The 26,108-nt window shown below is 43.7% G+C and overlaps 1 protein-coding gene across 3 annotated transcripts in view; it reads left to right on the top strand.

Moving 5' to 3' along the window:
* LIMS1 (LIM zinc finger domain containing 1) overlaps positions 1 to 26,108 on the top strand; it is a 71,207-nt gene that overhangs the window by 9,050 nt on the left and 36,049 nt on the right. The window contains exon 1 of one of the 3 annotated variants that reach the window (XM_083735637.1): positions 15,622 to 15,747. The exons of the other annotated variants lie outside the window; for them this stretch is intronic. The gene's annotated coding sequence lies outside the window, so the exon portion shown is untranslated. Of the gene's footprint in view, positions 1 to 15,621; positions 15,748 to 26,108 lie in introns of those variants that run through there. 3 annotated transcript variants of the gene reach the window in all.

Here is a 26,108-nt window from a genome sequence, read left to right as displayed (position 1 = left end):
TGCAGACTTCCTTTTGGAAGTAGATCTTTCCTTTGCTAGGGTGGTGCTAGTTGCTATGGGTCTTCAGTGTTTTTATGTTTTAAAAGGGGAAGTACAAGAAACATTCTCTGCCCTAGAACCCATTAGTGCAGGAATGAGTTATGCTTACTTAGTGATAAGAGATACCTTCTGCACTCACAGAGGCAATATCTTTTTGTTATTGCTTAACCTGTTTCACAGCTGAAGTGGTAGCCCTGTGTCAAGACTATACCACTTCAGCCTCCTTGAATGCTTCTCCGTGCAACAAGAATTGCACACAGTGAAAGCTAAGCTAGAGCTCTTCTTCCTAACACCTAGTTTTCTCTGGAAGATTTTCCATTTTTGAATGGGCGCTCAGTCAATGTGAACTCTTGCCTGAAATGGTATGGCCCAGATACATCTTCACCTTGATGAAAACCAGGCTGGAGAGAGGTTTGGGGAATATGCCTAGCCTTAAGAACTAGAGAGTTTGCAGCACATGAAGCTGGAAACTATGTTTTGATCTCCAAAATGGCTTTTGCCACTGGTGTGGTGTTAGTTGCTGCTTAACTCTACTTTTATTGGGGACATTCTGTCTTCTGACTGCGAGGAAAGCTGTTTCATATTTAAATATAAGGATTCTAAGAGCATGTTGTCTTTCTCCACCCTCTTCATTCAAGAATTCCTTCCATTGCTACTGTCCAGGGGCTGCTGCTAATACAATGCCAAAAAGAAGGGCGCAACAAAATAGGACCACTCCTTCCTTTTTCTGTTGGCTGTTCTTAAGTATTCTCTTCAGCAAATTCCAGAGTGGGTGTTCCCTTCAGGAATGGGGTTTTTCTCTTCCAGTACTAGAAGTGATTTTTATACAGTGCCAACAGCCCTGGCTGCCTTCTGAAACACATGGCTGTCCTGAAACTGATCATGGGCCACGCTAGTAGGAGCAAACAGACTCATGGCTGACTGGCTTTCATTTCCAAATTCCAGACTATGTGATAATGATAGAAACAGATTTTGTTTGCTGCTGCTATTCGGCGTCAGGTGCTTCTCTTTTAAAACAAATAAATCACATGAAGCCGCCTGGCATTGTAGTTTTTGCACAAGGCTCCCCAGAATGACTTGCTGTGAAAATTCTAATTCTTGGCCTTTTGTGATGGCATCATTCCACAGAAAGTGGACCTCTCAGGAGCTTGTGAGATGAAGCTCAGAGGTGCTAATAAGCTTAGCCTCATTGCATGCACACCCTGAAAGCAGACAAGATACCCTCCTGTATCTGAGCAAAGAGCCTAACACTCATGTTTTCATCCTGCATTGTTGCGGGACAGGGGGGATTCCATTTGGATGAACCTAAGTTTTCATTTCATCCATTTACGGTATCTTGGGCCTGCACAATGTACCAGCCCACCAGGGTCTTTCCTGTTTATACTGTCTGCCTAGGGCTGCAAAGAGCAGCTGGTATAATATCATAATACTCTGGGGATGGTTTACATTTGACCTGTCAGGTTGCAAGTCTGCAGGCCTGATTTATCTGCCTGCAGCTCATCTTAAGGATTATCTCTTTGGAAGACACTTTGCAATTCTTCCAGATGTCTTCATAGCCCTTCTCCACTGCCCAGAGGTGCCACGTCACTTTGAAAACAAGTCATCTTTTGATTTTGAGAAAAAGAATGTTAGTTTGCATGACGAAGCTGGGAAAGGTAGTTTTGGCTTAAGTATCCCTTCAGGGATGCGGGTGGCGCTGTGGGTTAAACCACAGAGCCTAGGACTTGCCGATCAGAAGGTCGGCGGTTCAAATCCCCGCGATGAGTGAGCTCCCGTTGCTCGGTCCCTGCTTCTGCCAACCTAGCAGTTTGAAAGCACGTCAAAGTGCAAGTAGATAAATAGGTACCGCTCCGGTGGGAAGGTAAACGGTGTTTCCGTGCGCTGCTCTGGTTCGCCAGAAGTGGCTTGGTCATGCTGGCCACATGACCCGGAAGCTGTACGCCGTCTCCCTCGGCCAATAAAGTGAGATGAGCACTGCAACCCCAGAGTCATCCGTGACTGGACCTAATGGTCAGGGCTCCCTTTACCTTAACCTTTATCCCTTCATCACTCCCCTTTTTTAGAAACAGATGCTGACAGCTCCTTCTCTTCATCTCCCAACCAGGAAAGTTGCTATGCAGAGCGTCAGACTACTTTACTGCTTTTAGGCAAATGTGCACTGTCAGTTAAATATAATTTGAAAGAAATCCAAGCTACCAAATTGCTCCTTGGGTTACTGCCATGTTTTTTTAAATCTCTACCTGCCTATCTTGGAAGTACAAAGACACACTGACCGCAAAAGTGGTGGTATCTTCTTAGGAGGTTAACCACTGTAAAACATTTCTTGAATTTTTGTAGCAGCTGCTGAAGATGTCTCCTGCATCTATGCCCATTTCAAATCTGTTTGTTAATTCCCTTCCTTTTCAAGCTTTATCCTGTTCTCTTTCTTTTGATCGGTTGCTTTGTTGTTCATATTTTTGCTACTTGGTGGCAGTGCAGGCCTCAGCTTTGGAAAGCTTTCGTGATTTCTCTTGCTGGAGTTGATGGCTGAAGAGTGCAGAAGGAATTGGTCTTCTGCATCGATGTTTGCAGTGCTGTGTAATGCAGCATTATAAAGGATATTCTTTCGAAAACCATATTTTAATGGAGACACAGTAGGTAGGAACTTCAATGGTTTTAGGGTTTTCTTGAAAGGTTGATTAAGGTTACAGAACGATCTAGTAGATGCTGCAAAGACACCATGAGAGACCTTGCCTTTTGTACATGGTGTTTTCATATATTAAATATTTAAAATCTATATCTGTATAACAGGGGTGTGTGTGTGTGTGTGTGTGTGTGTGTGTGTAGAAGTGGCCTAGGAGGAAATGTGGCCTCCAAAGCTAATTCCCTACCCAAACTTCTTTTAAATTGTGACTGATCTTGAGCTTGGGGATTGGGCCAGTGTTTCCCAAGCTTGGGTTTCCAGTTGTTTTTCAGACTACAATTCCCATCGCCCCTCACCACTGGTCTTGCTAGCTAGGGATGATGGGCGTTGTAGTCCAAAACCAGCTGGAGACCCAAGTTAGGGAAACACTGCTCTAGACCCAGTTTCTATTCTCAAGGACCCAAGGTTGAAGGGAAACAAGGGGCAAATGTTTTGCTTTTCTTTAGCCTCCTAGCCCTAGTAAATGCCCATGTATATCCTGCAACCTGCCCTCCTTGCAGATTGAGGCTCTACACCTAACACACCCATTTTATGATCAGAAGAAGTGATGTACTACCAGATGTCATTGCAGGTAGTGTAATCATATTGCATCTTTTTTAAAAATTAAAATCGTTGTGCATGTGCTGTCATAGGAGCAATGCTTCTTCCTTTCCACTGATATGATAACACTCTACTGCTATAACACGGTTCTGTCCACCAGCTAGTTAACAAATAACACAGCACTAGGTTGTATGTTGGCATTTCAACAGTGTGTATGAGACTCTGGTGACATACCATTGACCTTATAGCTTCCTAGGCACTCTGTGTGATGCTGGGGCAAGTCATTTCTTCCAACTTAATCTTCCTCTCTTGGGTACTTATACAACTCCAGCTCAATTCAATACTTCTTGCATAAGATTTCGTATTTCTGAAATCACTGCGTTTCTCATCATTTGGGTTTCTTCTCTGTACATTATAAACACAATTAATTCCAAACCCTGAAATAGTCTAACATGCAATCTTGATTAATTAATTTTATCTACGTAAAACTGTATATCCTGTCCTGTCTGTTGCTTGCATACCGCTCAGCTATAACATACAGTACAGTGTGATACAGGAGTGTGTAGCAGATTGAAAGCATTGGATGAAAACCTATAAATCTATTAAAACAAGCACCTTCCCAAACAGGAAGGGTCTTGCCATTCCGCAACACACTATAAAAGAGGAAGCCAACTTGACTTCCCAGGGTAGAGCCCCACAATTTAGGTGCAGCTACAGGGGCAACGTTTCTCTGTTCCCTGGCAACTGAGCCTCCATCGTAGATGAGAAACAGAGAATGAATCTCCAGGTATGGACAGGTGGTGGTCCCTAAACTATCCTGAACCTAAGGCTTTTAGGCCTTGAAAAGGTCTTCATCAACACCTTCAATGATGCCCAGAAGCAAGCTGGTACCAAGTGTAACCCTTGCAGGACAGGTGTGATAGGATTTCATAAGGAAGTGCCCATCAGTCTTGCTCCTGCATTCTGGATCAGTTGTGCTTTCTGAAGTCTCTTCAAAGGTGCTGTGTTACTCTGGGGATTTCACAGTGGCTTAAATGATGCTCCCAAGCACTCTGACATCAGCTTAGCTATAACAGCATTGTGTGCACTCGGAGCCATTCAGCATTTTTCATCATGGGCATCTCAATAGCTCAGAAGCAGGATTGCAAGTTGTAACAAATGAAGAGTGGCAGGATCTGCACTGAGACTGCACTCTTTAAAAGCCTTTGCCCCACCTTCTTTGTGCTTAGGGAGTTTTTCTGCCAAGCTGGCATGTTGCTGGCATGGCTGTTCTGCTGTTATGATACCACACTGCTACTTGGGTGGGAACTTCAGTGAAATTGCATGTTTGGCTGAAGAAAACCACCAGCCTGTCATTGCCTTCCCTATGTGCCTGGAGTCCCCAAAACACTCTTATGCATTTTGTGGATTGGAGTAAATGTGGTTGTATTTTCTGCTTGGATTTATGATCGCATAAAGAGTCAGAAGTGTGCAAATAAAACCTTTCTCCCGTGCTTTTATTTTTTATTTTTGGGTAGTATTGGTAGTTAAATGAGCTATGTTCACAGAGAGAGAAATGCTTTGCAGATTATCTTTCCTGTAGTAATTAACTTTCTTTTCCTTTTTGCAATTAGCTTTCAGTGCACAGGAAACAGCTTCCCATAAAGGGATTAAAAAAAAAAAAACTGATGTGGAAATGCATTTGTTAGGAATATTAGAATAAATGGGTGTGATTAAGGATGAAATATGTTATAGCCCAAAGGAACGGCATGACTAAGAGAGCATTTACTCATATTAAAGAACTAAATCTATTTTGTTTTGACATTGTAAAGTGAGGAGGGTTTGGGTAGCAGCAGTATAATAGAAGCAAGTTTTCAAGTATCATTGAGTCATACCATGTCATACCATGAAGTTATAGTTGCTCATTACAAATCTGTTATGGGCAGACGGCTTTGGGTTCGCCTCTTTTCGATGGAAAATAAGCCTTTACCAGCACTGTGGCGTTTTAAAAAGGAGATTGCTAAGGTTTACAGCCCGCGAAATAACTCTTCATTTCTAAGTTATAACCAATTGATCAATTAAATCTCACATAACACTTTTGTCCTACAAAATAGTTCTGCACGAAAGGTTATTTGGGAGAGAGTTTCTCGCTTTATAGGGACGTGGGTGGCGCTGTGGGTTAAACCACTGAGCCTCTTGGGCTTGCCGATCAGAAGGTCAGTGGTTCAAATCCCCGTGACAGGGTGAGCTCCCATTGCTCGGTCCCTGCTCCTGCCAACCTAGCAGTTTGAAAGCACATCAAAGTGCAAGTAGATAAATAGGTACCACTCCAGCAGGAAGGTAAACGGCATTTCCATACGCTGCTCTGGTTCACCAGAAGCAGCTTAGTCATGCTGGCCACATGACCCAGAAACTGTACGCCGGCTCCCTTGGCCAATAAAGTGAGATGAGCGCCGCAATCCCAGAGTCATCCGCAACTGGACCTAATGGTCAGGGGTTCCTTTACCTTTACCTTTTTTGGCTTTATAGATGCACAAGGCAAGAAAAGTGTTCCTTGTTTCCTTTTTTGGTGTGTGGTATATTGTTTGAGGGACGCAGGTGGCGCTGTGGGTTAAAGTCTCAGCGCCTAGGACTTGCCGATCGAAAGGTCGGCGGTTCGAATCCCTGCGGCGGGGTGCGCTCCCGCTGCTCGGTCCCAGCGCCTGCCAACCTAGCAGTTCGAAAGCACCTCCGGGTGCAAGTAGATAAATAGGGACCGCTTACTAGCGGGAAGGTAAACGGCGTTTCCGTGTGCGGCTCTGGCTCGCCAGAGCAGCAATGTCACGCTGGCCACGTGACCCGGAAGTGTCTCCGGACAGCGCTGGCCCCTGGCCTCTTGAGTGAGATGGGCGCACAACCCCAGAGTCTGTCAAGACTGGCCCGTACGGGCAGGGGTACCTTTACCTTTACCTTTATATTGTTTGAAGCCACTTCTTCTGTAAATACTAGGCGGGTAAGTAGAGTGAAGACTGACTCTTGATATTCACAAAATATTGTTATTCACAGGATGCAATCAGGGTAATTTTGTCAGAGCTCCAAGTATAACTTTGCACAGAGAAAAGGCTGACTCCTGGGCAGAGGGGGCCCTCAGCAACATGACACTTGGTGCCCCCCCTTGTGCACCATCTGACACCTTCATATCTGCCATATACCTTACCTGATGGCAGTGGTGGACACCTGAGAAGCTGCCAAATCCTGAGGCTGGACCTTCAGAGACCGCATCTTTTGAGTTCTAGGCTCTCGCAAATCCTTTTAACTGCAGTATCCCTCAAGAGTAGGAAACGGGGCAGTCCTAATATCACAGAATTGTAAAGTTGGAAGGGATCCTGAGAGTCATCTAGTCCAATTTCCTGCAATTTAGGAATCTCTCCTAAAGCATCCATGACAGATGGCCATCCAGCCTCTGCTTAGAAACCATCTTCCAAGGGAGTCCATTCCACTGCTGAACAGCTCTTGCCACCAGAAAGTCCTTGCTGATGTTTAGAAGGAGGCTTGGTGTGGAACTGAGTGCAGTGTGGCCTCAGCGGCCGGCTTCTCCTGAGTGCAAGAGAGGAGGAGCCGCCAGACATGCTGGGCCCCATGCTCAGCCTCTTCCCGATGACACACATGTGCTGCATGCATGACATCCCATGCATTTGACAGCTGCGTGATGTCACACACGTGTCACACATGTCAAACCACACTAACTGCCAGAAAGTTCTCCCTGATGTTTAGCGACTCCCCTTTTGTGGAATGCTTTCCCCAGGGAGCTTACCTTGGTGCCTTCATTATATATACAGTGGTACCTCAGGTTAAGTTCCAGAGGTCCGTTCTTAACCTGAAACTGTTCTTAACCTGAAGCACCATTTTAGCTAATGGGGGCTCCTGCTGCCGCTGCGCCGCTGGAGCACGATTTCTGTTCTCATCCTGAAGCAAAGTTCTTCACCTGAAGCACTATTTCTGGGTTAGCGGAGTCTGTAACCTGAAGCGTCTGTAACCTGAAGTGTATATAACCCGAGGTACCACTGTATTTTAGGCGCCAGGCGAAAACGTTCCTCTTCCACCAGGCCTTGGGCTGATTCATATCCTACAGCTTTTCAATCGTGTCTGTGAGTGAGGTGTGGGGGTGTGTTATTGTTTTGTAGTTTTGGTTTAACAATTTGCCTGTGTTTTATTCTGCGAACCACCCTGTGAGGATGGGAAGAATATAAAATAAATACTCAGAATCTCCTTTCTTGTTCTAAGTTTGTGAGAACGAACGGAGAGCATCCCATGCTATACCTCAGCTGTAAGGTCTCTCCCTTACCCTGACAGAGGCTGTGAGAACCTTTGATGGCCCAGATATTAGCCAGAGCTGCAGTAAAGTAGTCGGGAGATAAAGAAATGGGGAGAGTGTAGGCTGCCAAGCTAGTGGGAAGAGCGTTGGACTAGGAGGCTGTGTTTCTGGGCTCTGGGAGTCCCGCCAGGAAGCCTTTGGGCACAAGGAAGGAAAGCCTCTAGTGAACCAACTAATCTACTCTTGGCATGACAGTAAGGAAAAGGGGCAAAGAGGATTATTATTGTCTTCCATAAGGTGAAGCTTTTTAAGGTTTAATGTTTTTATAAATGCTGGAAGCTGCCCAGAGTGGCTGGGGCAACCCAGCCGGATAGGCAAGGTACAGATAATAAATTATTGTTGCTGCTGCTGCTGCTGTTGTTATTATATAATCTTGGATGGGAAAGAACTAGGACTAGGAGAGAGGGAGAACTTTGCCAATGCTGCAAACCCATCTGTGGGGGACAAAGTATTCCAGTGAAGTTAACCCCTCCCCTGCTGTTGCCCTGGCAAAAATCACCCTCCTGTAGCTGCTGTTGGCCCTGGAAGGGAAACTCCCATTTGTGCCAGTGCACACATCCATTAGCAGGGAGGTTGGGATCTGTGGAGGAGGAGGAAGGGGTTAACTTGTTGTATTGGGTTCCTTCATTCCCCTTTAAATGGGTAAATAAATTCCCTCATTTCTGTCATTAGGAAAAGTAGGGATTCTGCAAAGTGTTGTTCTAATGAGAGGCTTCTTTTTTTATTTAGAAAGAGAAACTGCACAAAATTGAGAGGGGGGGGATGTGGGTCTCTTCTTTCCAAAAACGCCACCACTCTAGAGAACAGAAAAGGAAACGCTGATTTTGTACTCCACAAATGAATTGTTTCTTATTATGAAATCTTAAAAGTGGCAAAATGGGTATGACAGAGCTGGGGTGAAGGAGTTTAACATCAAACTATATAAACCACACACTCCCAGTTTTTGTAGCTTAAATAAAACTTGCTAGAAAATTCAGTGCATTTTAAACTTCCTATTGAATGTTGAAAAGAAGTGATGCTGTCTGTGGTGGGATATATAGTCATCCTAGACTGGCAACACTTCTCCTTTCTGCTATAATTCTGTCAGTGACTCAATGGTTTTCCTAAAAAATTGCTTCTGGAAAGATGATGGTGACGTAATTTAATTTTGCTTTGTTATATGAGTGTCTAGACTTCCAGTTGAGTATGTGTCTGTTGAGCAAACGTGCTTTGCCTTAAGGCATGCACATATTATTGTTCTTAAAATAGGTCGATCAGCTGGAAAAAAATATGACAAGCTACATCTGCTGAAATCCCCTTTCTCCCCATGTTGAAACTCTTGCGTAATTTGGCCACACTACCTTAAAGAAGGGACGCTGGTGGCACTGTGGGTTAAACCACAGAGCCTAGGGCTTGCCGACTGGAAGGTCGGCGGTTCGAATCCCCATGACGGGGTGAGCTCCCGTTGCTCGGTCCCAGCTCCTGCCAACCTAGCAGTTCGAAAGCACGTCAAAGTGCAAGTAGATAAATAGGTACCGCTCCAGTGGGAAGGTAAACAGCATTTCTGTGTGCTGCTCTGGTTCGCCAGAAGCGGCTTAATCATGCTGGCCACATGACCCGGAAGCTGTACGCTGCCTCCCTTGGCCAATAAAGCGAGATGAGCGCCGCAACTCCAGAGTCGGTCACAAGTGGACCTAATGGTCAGGGTTCCCTTTACCTTTACCTTTACCTTAAAGAACTCCAAGGCGAAAATAAAAAAGGGACCCAGATTTGAGAATCAGATTATTAGATAGCATGATCTTAAGCATGTAAATTCAGAAGCAAGCCCCATTCAGTGAGATTTACACTCTAGCAAGTGTGTTTAAGATTGCAGACTAAATTTCTGAAATAGTATAAAGGCAACAGATATGATAGACCTCTGGTTCCATCTGCTGGAGAGAGAAGTGCTAGCAAGAAGTAATAGGTTTTCCTTGTTTTGATGTAGAGATCTGCTGCCCCGTTTGACCCCAGAGAAGCTCCTTGCTACTCACACATAACAATTTCCTACACAGATACTCGCATGTAAGAAAGCCAAGTGTAATCTCAGGCCCAGCATCAGAATTTGGCACCACTGGGCAGCTGGTTATGGCTTGAACATGCTCTGAATAAGTCATGAACGATATCTTATTTCTGACCTGAGCAAAATAGGATTCGACAAAAGAATGGAACGTACAAACTGCCTGGAAATTGCCACTTTCCAGGGATGGCAATTAAAAAGCGGAAATTGAGCCTGACCAGACTTTAGCAATGAGGCCAATATGATACACATTCTTCACACAACAGGTAAGACAGTGTCTTTGGCCTGGCTAACGTCTCTTTGTAACAGACAGATTCTGCAACCTTTTGAATCGTTAAGGCAGAACAGGAAGATGGTTGCAGATACCACTCATCATTACGGAATATACAAGTTATCAATGTATATCTGTTATACTATACATTTAGCGCTTACGACACACATGTTATTGACAGATATTACAAACTAGCATGACATTCATTATGCTTGCTTCCCATTTAGCAAGGTTATAATCTTAAAATTCCCAGGCCTATAGAAGAGATGCTAATTCTGAGCCACATGCAAAACTTGGCTATTCAACAAATGCATATAGTTGCAGTCAATGCAGGTAGTGTCTTAATCAATTAGCATTTAATTCATTCCATACAGTTTGATGTCTAGATTCTTGTAAGAAGCTGAGGCTACTATTTATCTCATTGCTCTTTGTATTTTGTAAGGTTAGTCAGCTTTAATTTACATTTGCATCTTTTGAAAGCGTTTACAGTATTTTCCTTTTAGACTAGAACTAAAAGGTGATAACAGGAAGTATGTCCCTGAACATAATGCTTTTTGAATGTATGAGTCTTTTGTTTTATCCTCTACATTTGCAAAAGTGCAAATAAGCGATCTACAGCTTTGTGCCTCATAACACAGTTTCAAAGGGAATTTAGAAATATACACAGGAAGTAGATAAGATTTCTAAGTTCTTGTAGACTTCAGCCGTGTTTCTGAATGCAGCTGGTTCATTACGAAATACCAAGGCTTTAATCTGCCTCAGAGAGCTGTTGTTGATATATGATAAACAGATAGCATTCGTGTGGCATGGAATTAACTAGGCCATGATCTGAGGAACACATATTATGCTTGTTGATTCACCAGACCTTAGGATGCCATCAGAGACCTGTGACATTCTCAGTCAGGTCTGTTTCCGTTGCATTCCTTTTCATAGCTTCTGCTGTGATGGCACCCAGTGGCAGGATTGTGGAAGCTACAGTAAAAGTGGATCTATCTGGCATCACAGATTACCATATTTTTCGCCCCATAGGGCGCACCTAGTTTTTTGGGGGGAAATAAAGAAAAAAAATTCTTCCCCCCCCCCCCGGCTCTGGGCTGGGGTGGGGGAAGCCCGAGCTTCCCCCAACCCCAGCCCCCAGAACAGGCTGCTATCCGCAAGCCTAGGGAGCCCGGCGGGAAGTCGCGCCGGTCTCCCCAGGCTTGCGGATATCTGCCCAAAGCCTGGGGTGCGCTGAGCTCAGTGTGCCCCAGGCTTTGGGCAGATATCCGCAAGCCTAAGGAGCTCGGCGGGAACTCCCACGGGCTCCCAAGGCTTGCGGATAGCTCCCTGAAGCCTGGAGAGCGAGAGGGGTCGGGTCTCGCTCTCCAGACTTCAGCGAAAGCCTGCATTCCCCTTCGTTTTTGGAGGGGAAAAAGTGTGTCCTATAGGGTGAAAAATACAGTATTTTACCTGTACCTGTGGAAAGATAGCTTTGTTGCAGCCATGCCTTACCATACCTCCGGGGTGATTCTCACTTTCCCTTTCATTCTTGGGCGTATGTACCTCAGTAGTACAAAATATTCAAATATATTGGGAGGGGAAATCTGTGTTAGAATTGGCCACGTATCTCTTTTAGAAACTCAGGAGTAACATCTGAGAAAGGATCAGGCTATTGCTTCCAAGGGAAGCTTTTAAAAGGGAAGAGTGCCTTTCACATCATCGGGGGATGCCTGAATTTTATTTTTTACGAAAAGTAAAGTAAGAATTGGCCCTTGCCTATCTTGCCAGACATGTGGCTTTCTCCCAAGATTCTGTACAAATCTTTTTCCTGTTGACCTCTGAGCGCTATCTGCTCATCATCTGCATGTGTTTATGGGCTGTAAAAGATGCTATATTTCATAACAAAGAGGAAGTTCTATAGTAGGGCAATCCTTATAACCTACATACTCAGAGTTCTTCAGCAAATGTGCAGAAGATAGCACAGACTGGGCTGGCCACACAATCAAAAGTATGCGGTTGATGTGAGATTCCTCATGCTGAAATGTATATTGTAGTGGTAGTAGCGGAGCTTTGTCAAGCATTCCCCTGCCAGCCACATCATGGCACCCAAATGAGACGCATGACTTTGTGTGTCTAAATCTCTACCACCACACCAGTTTGCATCCTCAGAACAGCTCTTGCAGGTGCCATCGTGGATGGCTTAAAAGTATTTCAGCAGTACAGTGCTCCGAAAGAGTGTTAAAATAAAGCAAACAATTTTGATTCAAGTGGTGGCTAACTATGTGGCCTCACCCTTCTCTGGGTGATAAGGACAGGAATTCATGTCCTTAAGGCAAAGAAAATTTCCTGCATAGGTTGAGTAAGAGGACGATGCCTTTACCAAGAAGAAATATGCTAGCGTAGCCAAGCATATAATTGAGAGACGGTGTTGCGAAATACGGCTCTTTCGAGTTCTCAGAACGATGTTTTGACAGACTCCTGTTATAAGGAAAAGAGACGCGAGTGAGAGCCTGTGTTTGCTGCATAAGGCCCCGCTGCAGAAGAAACAAGCTGCTTTTTGAGTTGAGTGGTGGCTTGTCTCTTCAGCAGAGGGAACTCCTGAGGTGAAAACCACAAGTTGCTAGAGTTCTCCTTTGGGTTCTGCTTCAGGCTATGCTATGCTGTGTTCTGGTCTGATGCTGGAACTCATGTGGTGGGGGGCGGGCAATTTCCAAGGCTGGACCTCTGGCATCTTTTGAGTGAGCAAGTAGCTTAGACAAAAGCAAGCACAGGTGTTTAATGCATCTGTGTCCAAGGTAGTGCCTTTCCATTGAGAAAACTTGGGGAGTTCTTGTCCAACCACCGCATGAGCAGTGGGCCTGGGCCCCACAGTCCACTCCTTGGCCCAGACCCAATTCCCTTGCAGCCTCCGATTCTGTATCAAGATCCCTGCTGGATTCAGGCGTCATGACAGGCTGTGGATGATGGGAATTGTAGTTCAGCCAACATAGCAATGCCAATATGCCCTGTGCAAGCTGCTTCATTCGTGCATTTTTGGCAAAGAGATATTCTGAGGCAGAGTTGAGGCAGCCGGACTTTGTACTGTCTTACCAGGCTAAATATTTGCCCTTTCCTGTCTCATACCGCAAAACCAGTCTCGGAGAGCTTGACTTTGTTAGTCTACATAATCAGCACTGTGATCCTTGGACTTCTTACTGATTATTCCACTGGCTTTAAGGGTGACTCCAAAGCAAATGGCTTGAAGGCTGCCAACTATGAAGTTTTGCAGAACTTGCTCCAGACAGGGTGGGTAAAAATTAATAATAAATAAAATTTAACGGCACTGGTGCCCTAGTTGCCTTGCAGTGTAAGTTTGCCTTCATTTTCCTTGAAACCACAATTTTTTTTAGTGTCATTGTGAAGCAACATCCTGTCTTTTCTGCCTGCTTCTGTTGAAACAATTAGAATGGGGCTGGCTTATGAAGTTTAGGCACAACAGAACTTTGTATTTTAAAGGAATAGGCTTTTAATAGGTAGCATGTTTGTAAAATTGCATCTTATGAATTATGTGGGGAATGCAACCAAAGTAAGGCTGCTTTTAGTCTTGCTGATATCAAAAGTGAAAAGCATATAATTAATTATCCCATGAAAACTAATAGGATTATATGATATTTTTTTAAAAGCTACATCATGCCCAAAGATTTTAAAAGTATTGAGCGTTTTCATTGAAGGACTGTTCAAGTCCCTATTTAATTTATATTCAGTTAACTTTGTTATTCTGAGTGTAGAAGAGCAATGCAATTCAAAAAGCAAGCTTTTTAACTAATTTAACAAATAAACACATTCCCTGCTTCCTCCACCTAAAAAAACCCCCAAACCCTTTAAAGCACCTCATAATCTTAAATTTTAAAAATGACATTTCTGCTGTGAAATCCAGCAGAAGCATGATCTATGAAGGTCCTTACGGAGGAGTGTCACTATAATTGTTGTGTTTTGGTGTTGCCAACATGGTCCTATGCTTGCAGTAGTGCAGGGACTTTCCCTGATGCCTCGAATGCTCTCCAGCCACTGCTGCCTTTTTCAAGACTGTTGTTACCCTCTCTCCCCCTCTCCTTGAAAATAACATAGAGCTGGAAGAGGAAGTGGGAAGACTGTTGCTCTTTTCCATATCCTCTTTCAGCTCTGTGGTTTTCAAGACTCATATCTGCACCTGGACAGAAAGCAGAATAACCAAGAGTGGAGAAAAAGAGGGAGAGAAGGAGAGAGGAGTTATCTGGGAGACTAGAGGAAGGAAAACAGAGTCACTGGGGAGAGGGAGATAAGAGAGGAAGAAACTGGTGGATCCTTCTGAATTGTCATAATTCTTACAAGGGATCCCTTCAAAATCACCATCAAACTATAGGTCATATATTTGATGTATAACCACCAGCTCTCACCTGTAGAAAGTTGTCTTTGGGATCTTCTCATAATGAAATATCTGATAGAAAATAGCCTTGTGGATATTGGTTTCCTCCACTTGGTCAATCTCAAGAATTAGTCTTGATGGGATATTCTGAGGAGTGGACTAAAAAAAAATAATGCTGCGTCACTCAGCTGCAATGCATAGTCAAAGGAAATGTGCCCCCTTCATTGCAAAAGATGTAGGGGACTTAAGATATGAGAACATCCACCCAGACCTACGTTTGGGGCTTCTGGGTCACATGTGGCTTCAGTGGAGCTGACCTTGGCTCCCCCTCCCTTTGGGGCTTTGGTTCCTTCTGCCATATTACAGAAGCCACTACCACTTCAGGTCCAGGGGGTCCTTTTGTCACTGTTCATTTTACGTAACAACATCTTCAAGGAACTTAGAGTGGCTGCTGTACATGACGTTCTTATGTACAAGATGTGGATCTCGAAGCAAGAATAGGAAGAAGGAGGCAAACGTTTTCGACCACAGTTTACAGTGTTGGTGCTGACCTTTAAAACCCTAAACAGCCTCGGCCCAGTATACCCGAAGGAGCATCTCCACCCCCATCGTTCAGCCCGGACACTGACGTCCAGCGCCAAGGGCCTTCTGACGGTTCCTCCCTGCAAGAAGTGAGGTTACAGGGAAGCAGGCAAAGGGCCTTCTCAGTAGTGGCGCCCGCCCTGTGAAACACCTTCCCGTCAGATGTCAAGGAAATAAACAACTATCTGACTTTTAGCAGACATCTGAAGGCAGCCCTGATTAATGTTTTTAATGTTTGATGTTTTATCATGTTTTTAATATTCTGTTGTGAGCCACCCACAGTGGCTGGGGAAACCCAGGCAGATGGGTGGGGTATAAATAAATTACCGTATTATTATTATTATTATTATTATTATTATTATTATTATTATTGAAAGGAAATGCCCATAAACCCCTGTGATAAAAAAATATTGCTGCCTTTCCCAGCGCTTCTAATAATTGGATAACTTTGGCACCAAATGTTTTGTGTCGCTTTTGTTGGAAATGAAGACATTTTTGTGCATTCTGAAATTTCCATTTGGTGTGTTTTAAAATATAATTTTGGTTGGTGGGGGAGGTTTTTTGTTTTGTTTTGTTTTTTGACTGTAGAGAGAAACAAAAGGCCCATTTTCGTGGAGGAGGAGACTTTCCTTTGCTCTGGACACGGGGTTTGAAACTAAAGTTTGAAACGTTTCCAATACTACAATAGACGTATTTTGCATCTTTCTTTTAAGTAAAGAAGCTTTCGATGCATATCCATGTTAAAAAAAATAATAGGAAGTGGTTTGTCAAGTCATGCTGCCTTTTATCACCACTGCCAGTAATGACCACAGAGAAGCTGTGGAACACAGAATATTCGGCACAAAACTATATGTGGCATTGGTCCATTCGACACGTCTTGTGCTGCTGGCAGAGCGACAGCGTGAGTATTGTCGCATTTTATTTATTTCTTTTCATTCAGGGGTGCCATCAGTTTGCTTGCAAACTCTGTACTTGTAAGCTAAATCAGTTTGCATGGCTGGGGTGTCGTTTAGTAATTTCAGAAATAACCGTTAATGCGGCTACACAGGCACACAGTTCTAGAGAGAAGTGAGACTAGCTGAATAATGTCCCATTTGAGAGACTTGCTGCCGTTAAGCCCTTTGGGGACTGGAAAGGGAGCTGTTGAACTGCTTTTGTTGGATCTTGTGTCGCTTAGGAATGTTATTCAGTTTGCAGCATAACTTGGGGGGTTGGGATTACTTGGGCTGCCCATAGGCCTTCACTTCTGAAGAGCAATGGTATTTACATCCCCTTCCACACCATGCTGGCCATGGGCTTCCATTCAGCCAGTGGTGTGTTGATAACTACAAATGCAATTGGGAGTTGGGGGAGCAGAAGATGCTGTTAGGGTAGCATTAAGTCCTGTGTAAAGAGGTACCTCATGTTAAGAACTTAATTCGTTCTGGAGGTCTGTTCTTAACCTGAAACTGTTCTTAACCTGAGGTACCACTTTAGCTAATGGGGCCTCCTGCTCCCTCCGTGCGATTTCTGTTCTCATCCTGAGGTAAAGTTCTTAACCTGAGGTACTATTTCTGGGTTAGCGGAGTCTGTAACCTGAGGTACCACTGTACAGCCCTTTCTAGTCCCGCACAAGTTTATTCAGTTTCAATAATAAAGAAAACTAAAACTGGCTGTTTTTCACAGAGCGGGAATTGGAGAAGTATCTATGCACTGCTTTTCGGTGTAGTTCTTTTTTTTTAAGGGCTGCATGCGCTGATATATGGACACATGCTTTTCTCCCCCATGTACTTCCGAAGTTATTTTAATTATTATTTTTTAAAAAACCATATTCAAAACTACTGCAGGCATTGGGGATGTGCTACACACCCTGGGCATCTGAGTCACTGTCCACTCTAGGGCTCTGAGTCATTCCATTTTTGCATGATTATTTCAGCAGCGTGGGTTGCTTCTTCTAGGAAGCCAGTTTTGGTTTTTCTCTCGTACTGCTTGAAATAATCTTGTGCCCACAGATATGTGTGTTTAAGTCACTGTAACTTCGGTGGAACTTTTAGTGTAAGTTTAGTGTAATTTCCTTGTGAGTTTGAGGACACAGCAGATTCAGGACAGTAGGGACTTACCGCTAAGATAAATTCTCACAGGCAGCAGCTTGTGAAGTGGAAGAAAGTCCTTTCCCGGAGCAATTGCAAAAGGGCATAAATTAAACCGGTTTGGCTTTTCCGTGCTGTCGAAAATAGCTTTCTTCCACCCTTGCCTCTGTGTTACTGTTTTAATCCTTTTTTGCTAGGCAGTTGTTGCTTACAATGACTTTTTCAAACAAACCACATGTCTACGTTTTTCATCTATTGCAAGAAGGGTGTTGTCCTTGCTTGTGAATATTTTATAAAACTTGTCTTAGGTCTTGTCCTAAGTTGAGCAGTAAGGAACAGAGCCCTACCAAAGAGACAATTTTGGGTTTCCAAGAGCTCCTCCACTGCTGCCCTCTACTTTGGATTTACAGCTGAGTAGTGTCCTTTTGACTTTCCTGCTATAACCTTCCCAGGCCCCTCATCTGTCCTAGGAAGAATCGCTCCCCATTTCACCCAAAGGGATAGAGAATGTTGTTTACATTAAACAAAATAGACCAGTCTTTCTCTCAAATTTACTCTTGGGGAGATGAGTAAACGTAGACCAACAAAGCAGCCTCTCTGCCCCTCGGTACTGCAAACTTAAATCATTATAACAGTGCAAAAAGTCTCCCTTTGTTAGTGCAGGAGCCTTTTGGATCAGGGATGAGAACCTGTGGCCACCTAGAAAATGTGGCAGGACTGCAACTCCAGCCAGCATGCCCAATGGTCAGGGATGATGGGAGATTAATTTGTTTAATCTCTACTGTGTTGTGCTTGCTTGTATATGTTAAACTTGTTTTTTTATAATTGTATATAAACTCTTTTTTCTTGTTTTTATTTTGTTTATGCAAATATTTATAAACTGTATTTTCATTTTTAAAAATACAGCAAGGAGGTGTGTTCTGCATATAAAATTGCACTAAGTGCAATAAAAATGGTCTGCTTATATTGCTGCCACCCTTCCTGGGACCTTAAAGTGGGTAAGATATCTTATAGATAGCTACTGTATTAATTTATAAATGTATCTTATCTGTCCCTGGCAGGGCTCGCATGCAGATCTATGCTAGAAAGAAAGTCAGCAAGTTTTAATTTGAGGAGGGAAATGGCAGCTTACATCTTCCCTCATTCCCTGGTATGAAGAAATAGTAGTTCTGTGAGCGAGTGAATCTCTTCGTTAGTCTGCATTCCTACCTACCACAGCCTGTCAGAGTTAAAATTAAGGTTGTCTAATACTAAATAACGTTATCTTTATAAAAGTAGAAATAGGGAAGGCTTCTGCTGGCCAGTTCCTAAATATACACATGAAATAAACCTTTATTCAAAGATGACCACATGCAAGGTTTTATACAGGCTGGTGAGAATAAGAAAGGAAGCAAATTGGACTAATGTGTTGAATAACCAGAGGATACAGTATATACAACGTTGACATAGAAAGACAGCACATTAGGCAGTCTATCAGCAGAGGGAGATGTTGCAAAACTGATTGCCTGATAGGTAACAGTATGAGCTTATATTTCAAGTAAAACAAACCTGGGTGGGCTGGTGTCCGCATCTGTGTCCAGCCTTTATGCCAGGGGTCAGCAAAGTTTTTCAGCAGGGGGCCAGTCCACTGTCCCTCAGACCTTTGGGGGGGCGGACTATATTTTTTTTGGGGGGGGGGGGAGAATGAATGAATTTCTATGCCCCACAAATAACCTAGAGATGCATTTTAAATAAAAGGACACATTCTACTCATGTAAAAAACACGCTGATTCCCGGACCATCCGCGGGCCGGATTTAGAAGGCAATTAGGCCGGATTCAGCCCCTGGGCCTTAGTTTGCCTACCCATGCTTTATGCAGTGGTAAAATCCTATTCAGTTATAGCTCTAGCATAGAAGTCACATGGGAGAATTTGTGTTAACTGCTATAAGGGAAGTAGAATTTCCAGTAGTCTTTTGCCAAACATGGGTTTTTGAACCACGCAAGGGAGAGGAAGTCATATGAGAGGGTGATTTGGAGTGGGGAAATGGTTCAGTTTCACCACACCCTACGGACATCTCTGCTCTAAATTCCCCTCTCTCACCACGCCCTGCTCTATATTTCTCTTTCCAAAAGAGACTGGGTTAAATAAAAAAAAAACATAGACACTATGCCAGGGCATTATAACATATGTTAGAGTATAACATGCAAGTAGCCTGTTAGTCTACAACTGTAAGGAAGAAATACAGCAGCTTGAAATGAGAAATCTCATTAACTAAACCAAATTTAGTTAATCTTTGTTTTAAAGCCTTTTGCTGATTTTGTTGTTGTGTTTTATTAATAATTACCTTATCTATACAGTGGTATCTCAGGCTAAGTACTTAATTCGTTCTGGAGGTCCGTTCTTAACCTGAAACTGTCCTTAACCTGAAGCACCACTTTAGCTAATGGGGCCTTCCTGCTGCTGCCGCGCTGCCAGAGCACGATTTCTGTTCTCATCCTGAAGCACTGTTTCTGGGTTAGCGGAGTATGTAACCTGAAGTGTATGTAACCTGAAGCGTATGTAACCCAAGGTACCACTGTACTTGTGTTTGGACCATTCTGTGTATTTTTGCTTTTTTAAAAATTAATAATGATATTGTCTATGCTGCTTGGAGAGTTTTATTATTAAGCGGTCTATAAATCTTTTAAAAAATAAATTCCTACGTTACCTGGAGGGAAAGTCCCTGTTTACAGCCAGGATGGTGTCCTAATACAACAGTTGACGTGCAAGGGTGGAAATATATCTCTAGTGTGTATTCTCTAACTGTCCTGAATATGAGAGCCAGATAAGGACAAAAGGTTGGGTCTTTCAGATTAGGCTACGCTGGAGCATACAGTTGTACCTTGGTTGTCGAACACCCTGGATCTCAGACGTCTTGGCTCCCAAACCATTGAAAACCGGAAGTGACTGTTTCAGTTTTCAAACGTTTTTTTGGAAGCCGAACATCTGACGGGCCTTCTGCAGCTTCCAATTGGCTGCAGGAGCTTCCTGCAGCCAATCGGAAGCTGCGATTTGGAGATCGAATGCTTTGGAAGTTGAATGGACTTCCAGAACGGATTCCGTTTGACTTCTGAAGTACGACTGTACAATGAAAACTATGACAAGGTATTCTGTAGTTACTGTTTTTACCCTGGGTGTTTTTTTGTTTTGTATTGTATTGGTTTTGTTTGTTTTGCCACACACCAATGCTGTCATCTCTAGAGATTTGGCTAATGGTAGTACAGTGGTACCTCGGGTTAAGAACTTAATTCGTTCTGGAGGTCCATTCTTAACCTGAAACTGTTCTTAACCTGAAGCACCACTTTAGCTAATGGGGCCTCCTGCTGCCACTGCACTGCTGCCGTGCAATTTCTGTTCTCATCCTGAAGCAAAGTTCTTAACCCGAGGTACTATTTCTGGGTTAGCAGACTCTGTAACCTGAAGTGTCTGTAACCCAAGGTACCACCGTAAAATAATTTCAACGGGACACATTTCTTCCTTCCCATACCCACCACATTGGACATATCTGAGCCCTTCCCAATGGTGATTTAATTTGGGTCAAATGGGAGATCGGACAATAGATGGAAGTTATTAGAGGCCTCTGGGCTCCTGAGTTCTTTACCCAAGGTAACAAGAGGAGAGAAGGTGGACTAAGGTCTGTGTCAACTGGTCTTTCCAGTAGGCCACTTGGAGATGTAATCCTTGCCAGGTGTGGCACATGAGGAGGACAGAGTGGCAGTGGCACTTCAGTGGTGGTGGGGTGAAGCTGGGGGAGCCCTGAGTTGGTGGCTGCAGCTCATCAGGATGCTACTGCCAACCTGTTCCTCCTCCAATCTCAAACATGGTACTGCCAGGAGGGTGCTGTTGCCATTCTACTTCTCACATGCTTCTGCTTGTACTTGCCTTGCTTTCGTAAAATGTATTGTAAGTTGTTGGGGTTTTTGTGGGCGGGGGGGGGAGGGATTCTTTTAAGTAATTTGACAATTCTGTTTCAGATTCATCCAGTATGAGTCAATGAGAACCTATTTCGCGACTGCAATTTCTTGTTTACATATGTATTATTTGTATTTTTATAGTACCCCCCCCCCATAGAGGGATTGTTCTAAAATGTGTCAGGCCTGAAATAAATCTTCATTCAAGCACTGGGAGTTTTTTCCCTCCTACCTGCTTTCCTAGCTTTGTGGTAAAAAAAAATATTTACTGACCACTGCATCCTGCCGGTGCCTTTTATTAAAATTATATGCTGACGTGTGATCATACAATGTTTTCTATAAATAGGGAAGTAGCCTACACTGACTAGGTGTGCTAGGCTAATTTGTTTGCTGAATCACTATTTCCTTGGGCACAGCCAAGTGGTACATGTTTTGTGCTTTGTTTTGTTTGTTTGTTTTGCCTTGCAGAGGGAGAGAAGTAACTCTGTTTTCTAGCACAGACCTAGGTAAAATCTTAGTTACAACAAATGAGTATTTGCTCCCACCTCTTCCCTGTATGGTAAACAAGCTGAAAGGCATGTCCTTCTTAAATTCATTAACTGCCTACCAGCTCTTCCCATGTCACTCCCTTCTGCAGCTTAAGAGATGCAGAAATTACTCTGAGGATAAAGGTAAAGGTACCCCTGACCATTAGGTCCAGTTGCGGACGACTCTGAGGTTGCGGAGCTCACCTTTCTTTACTGGCCCAGGGAGCCGGCGTACAGCTACTGGGTCATGTGGCCAGCATGACTAAGCCGCTTCTGGCGAACCAGAGCAGAGCACGGAAATGCCGTTTACCTTCCCGTCGGAGCAGTACCTGTTTATCTACTTGCACTTTGACGTGCTTTCAGACTGCTAGGTGGGCAGGAGCAGGGACCGAGCAACGGGAGTTCACCCCGTCACGGGGATTCGAACCCCTTGGTTGTGTGGTTTTTAACCCTGTTGTAAGCACAACCCACAGCGCCACCCACGTCCCTATACTCTGAGGTTAGGGAAATATTATTAGGAAGCCTTCTAGTTTGGCCAGAAACAGACCCAATTTGAACCATAATTTTGTGTACAGGAAGGAAATTCCTTGGACTTGACTTGTTCTCTTTTTGGTGATGGAGTAGGTAGTATCATAGTTGAGACAGAGTGACTTAAAAGGCGGAGGGGAATCAAGATTCTGTTTTAACTACAGGAACATTTTGTATCAAAAGGGGAGAGCACATGATGCACAGACTACCATTTTCACTTTGTTTTTGTTTACAAGAATTATGTTTAAGATTTCCAAAACGGGTCTTCACTTTTGTTGTCACTGGATGCTCAGAAGCTTTTGCTTAGCCCCACAACAGATTCTAGCTACTTAAACATACAATTTGAATGCTTCGGAAAAGTGAATGGTAGTTTGAAAAGCCACCTTTTTATTTATTCCAGCTTGAAGAGCCTCTTTCTGCTTGGATGTCAAGAAAGTAAATGGGTGTTGTCCATGGAGATTCTACTTAGTCCCCATTCATGAGTCACCCCAAAAGCAGAAGGACAAGTGTTTGGGTCACCTGGAGAAATTTCTAAGATGGTGACAGGGAGGGGCATTATGTTTAGCAAAGGTGCTAGTGCATTATGAATGCTGGCTAAGCCCGGGTTTCTGGTCGTGCCCCAGTGTCTCATAACAAGAACCCAGCTGCTTTCATATCTGATTTGGTAGTTGATGCTAAGCTAGCAAGTCTTTCCCTGAAGCCAAGGAAAGCAGTCTGTTCTGGATTATATTTCCTTCTGTTGAACATTGCCCTTCTCACCTAGATGCTAAACTTGCTGGCTGTTGCATCCTGTACACACCAGGCTGGCTGTAAAAAACATTTGGGCTGGCTCTGAAAAGTTCTAGCTATACTTCTGTGTAGTGATTGAAATGCGCAGACGCAGATAATGTGTTATCCATGTCTGTCTATACATTTCAGGCACTAGGTGGAAGTTCATTGAAAGCTGACTAGGGAAAGGACAAGTTAAATACTACTGCCATATAAGTGTTTCCTGATGCCCAGAATTTCTCACAAATCGAGCAAGCGTTGTCAATTTTCATCCAGGGCGAAGGAATCTTGATCTGTTCATCATGTTTATTTTGAAACTGCTTGACAAAGTGGCCAGTCGTTTTAGTGATTGTTTTGTATTGCTTTTAAATGTTTATTTGTTGGTGTGCGTTCCCCTGATGTTTTGCGAGAGGGTGGTATATACTTTTATAAACAAAATAAGGTGGCTGAACCACTACAAGTCTGCTAAAGATGGTTTGTACGAAATGCTCATTTACACAACCAGTAATTCTTATAATAACACCCTCACTTCAGTCTCTGACTTGTTTACACACTTAAGAGGTGTGAATCCCGAGGCTGAAGTGAAATGAAAGTCAGCAAATCTCCCCCTATGTAATTAAGCGGTTATGGATCATTTCTCTATCATTTCAAAATAAATGGCCATTTAAACAATAGCACAATCATCATCTTCTGGATATGCAGAGGTGGGCACAAGCAAAGAACTAGCTGAGACTATGCGCAAGAGAGCTTAAAAATAATGAGATTTCCTGTCTGTGTTTACAAGGATTGTTGGCTCAGGAGAACAAGCCTGACTAAATAGCCTCAGGTCCCTAGTTTATATAAACAAACCAAGGGTTAAGAGGCTTATTCACCTACAGTTAGGTGTTACAGGAAAGGAGAAGAAAACCTTTTGCAGAGAATTACAAAGCTGCAGAATTTAGACATAAAGAGCAACCTATTTATTCCAGGGTTCTAAATTGAAGAACATATTGCAAAACTTACCTTGCAAGTAACTAAATCTTCTGTGAAGAGTTGTGCTCCCTCTCCCCCTGCCGGTTCCTCAAGTGTGCATTTCTGGCCTACATTATTTCATTGTTTTAGTTTTCCAAACCAGTCTTGCTGTATGATAAATAAATCTCCCATCAGTTGTAACTTCTGCCTGTGACTAGCTGACCTGCCCCACAGGTGAGAGACAGTCTTATGGTTTTCTGGCTGTTGTTGAGATGCTACAGAAGAGAAGAACCTATGAGACAAGAAATTAAAGAGCAGGGGCCTAGAAAAAAAATTGGCTGGGGCCTGAGGAGGCAGCAGGCTAAGGCAGTGGCTTTCCACCAGTGTGCTGTGGCACCCTGGGGCGCCTTGAGTGATGGTCAGGTGTGCAACACTGGCCTCTGTCCCTCTCCTTCTCTCCCTCCTCTGATGCCCTCCTGCGTCTCTGCTTCCTGGAGGCTTCCACAGCTGTTTGTCGCAGCATCCCTGGCTATAAGCTCCACAGGCCAATGGTGCCTCTGGGGAGCACCTCTCTTTGGGGCGAGGGTGGTGTGCAGCTCAGAGATCAGGGGCGGAAGCAGCAGCTGCCCGGAGGACCTCCATGGGGAGTGGAAAGAAGAGGAGAGGAGGCTGAGGGAACACTCCACAAGGGAGGGTGTTCGAAAAAGGGTGAGAGGCCATTACTGCATATTGAATTTGTGGGGTGGGAACCCAAGATGCTTGTACCTCAGCAATATTACTGCTGCTGATGGAGCGATACTATACATCTATACTCAGGAGTAAGTCCAGTTGATTTCACTGAGGCGTACTATCAGAAGAGTATAGGATTGCACCCTAAGTCTGTGAGTGTGTGTGTGTGAGAGAGGGGGGGGGTACACAGAATAGATTCCCCGCCCCTGCAAGGAAAGCTACTAGCATTTCACTTATCTCTGATTGGGAAATCCTTTTCCAGTTCCATTTAAGACTTCGTAAATTTAGTTGTTAAAATAAAGCCACTGAAAAGATGACTGAATGGGTGGAATGGCTTCAGAAACCGTACAAAATGTGTGGTGTTATGGCAAAATGAAATTGTGCCATGTTGATTGTCATCAGGAGATTAGGCTTCAAAGAAGTTCATGCCTGGATCTGTTTGTGAATTCTTCTACAAGTGCATTGCAACCAGGATTTTGACCTTGGAAGAAGCCGTGCTAGATTGGGGCAGATATGGCTACACAAACATCTGCTGACCTCCATTTGGCAGCCATTCATGCAAACAAGCTGTAGGTTCACATCATGTACTTTGGAGCTAGCAAAATACGCTCTCATTTGCAGCAGAAAGGGTGTGTGGTAGCATTTCTCTTGTTTGGATTTTGCCTTATTAGTTTTAAATAGCAAACATGAACCACAAACGACTCTATTTGAGCAAAACCTCTCTATTTCTCCCGTTATACCCACAACTTTCAAATGTTGCCCTAGTTTTCTCTTTAATAGATATATCTCCTGTGCGTTCACTTTTTTCCTTTGACAGAAATGACAATGCTGACACATGTACCGATTATGTTCTTGTAAAGGTTACTCCTGCTTATTTCATTAAGAACAAAACAAAAGCCAACAGCCCTGCCACATGAATTGTTATCTGTGAGAGAGTACTAATTGCCTCTTAAAAACCGCTAATGAAAGATTTTAGGAAGCTGTTGCTTCCTTATTTTTCACCTGCTGAATGTTGGGAGAGTTAGCTGAAGCTCTCCCACTTGAAAAATGGAATGTTGCATGTTTAGGCAAATATCAGGATCTTCCTCTCGCGCGCCCCCCCCCAAATTTCTTACTCTCCAGATGTGCATTCTAAATGAGGGCTGATTTGGAATTTGTCTCTACTTCTTAAAGTGGGTGTGAACATAATCCTGCCCCTTCCAAGCAGATGTGCAAGGACACACTGTGTAGAAAATTGGTTCCTCAAGCACAGTGGGAGCCATGCTTGGGCAATACGTGGGTTTGTCGGCACACAGCAATTGGACGCAGGACAAGCAGCTCTCCGCATGTTCAGCGAATCAGCCCCATCACATGCAATGTTCTTAGCAGAAGCGGATTCTTCATGGCTGGGTCCAAGAAGACATAACCTACTTACTGGAAACTGAGAAAGGGGGAAGGGTTGGGTGGTTTGAAGAGGCCCTTACAATGCATAGTGTCTTGGTTGCTGGTTATAGTGCAGGCTGGTATGTTCCACCTTTGGGTAAGCATACAAGGCCTTCTGTTTAACAAAGACAGTAGAGACCAGCAGTGATGCACTCCCGGTAGCTGTGAAACTGACCTCCGTAATGAAAGGATCCAACAAAAGCATCGTGCCTCATCTCGTTGCAAATTGTATAAATTATAATTCTTAAACACATGTTTATATCATGGGGTTGCATTCAATCTTCCATGAGCTTAAAGATTTCTGCTTGTGCAATGGAACATAGGGGAGGAGAGCGGG

This window comes from Podarcis gaigeae (genome assembly GCF_964106915.1).
Source record: "Podarcis gaigeae genome assembly, chromosome: 4".
In the NCBI taxonomy this organism is placed as follows: Eukaryota; Metazoa; Chordata; class Lepidosauria; order Squamata; family Lacertidae; genus Podarcis; species Podarcis gaigeae.
Note: the sequence above shows the minus strand (reverse complement) of the source record. Positions and strands in the feature narration are given on the sequence as shown.